Source organism: Schistocerca piceifrons, chromosome 1, assembly GCF_021461385.2.
Source record: "Schistocerca piceifrons isolate TAMUIC-IGC-003096 chromosome 1, iqSchPice1.1, whole genome shotgun sequence".
In the NCBI taxonomy this organism is placed as follows: Eukaryota; Metazoa; Arthropoda; class Insecta; order Orthoptera; family Acrididae; genus Schistocerca; species Schistocerca piceifrons.
Genome location: NC_060138.1, coordinates 1,067,017,170 through 1,067,017,750, shown reverse-complemented (window position 1 = coordinate 1,067,017,750; position 581 = coordinate 1,067,017,170).

Sequence of the window (581 nt, the reverse complement as noted above, 5' to 3'; positions counted from 1 at the left end):
TGGCCGTGCGGGTCTAGGCGCTAGTCTGGAGCCGAGCGACCGGTACGGTCGCTGGTTCGAATCCTGCCTCGGGCATGGATGTGTGTGATGTCCTTAGGTTAGTTAGGTTTAATTAGTTCTAAGTTCTAGGTGACTGATGACCTCAGAAGTTAAGTCGCATAGTGCTTAGAGCCATTTGAACCATTTTTTATGTGGGCATGATCATAAACAAGCTATCTGCTCATATGAATGCCACCACCAAACTGAGGCCAAGAGTTGAACATGCCATGCAACACAATGGGCTTGACTTCAGTGACTACAACACAGCCTGTGTAGTATGTTTTCTTTCCATAAACACCAGCTTTTCTGAATTGTGCAGGTTGGAACTTTCCCTGCAATATATCCTTCATTCCCATAACCCCTGCCCTCAACCTTCATCTCTAATTACAGCACTTTCGATGGTATGTTAAACTCTAATCTTTCTCTTTCAACTTTCACTAGTCTATGTTCTTCACCTACATTTCTATGCGTACACAGCTGAAGTCATAAATTTTGCATTTAAGAATCATTCATGCATGAGTTTTGTATAAACACACCAGTGT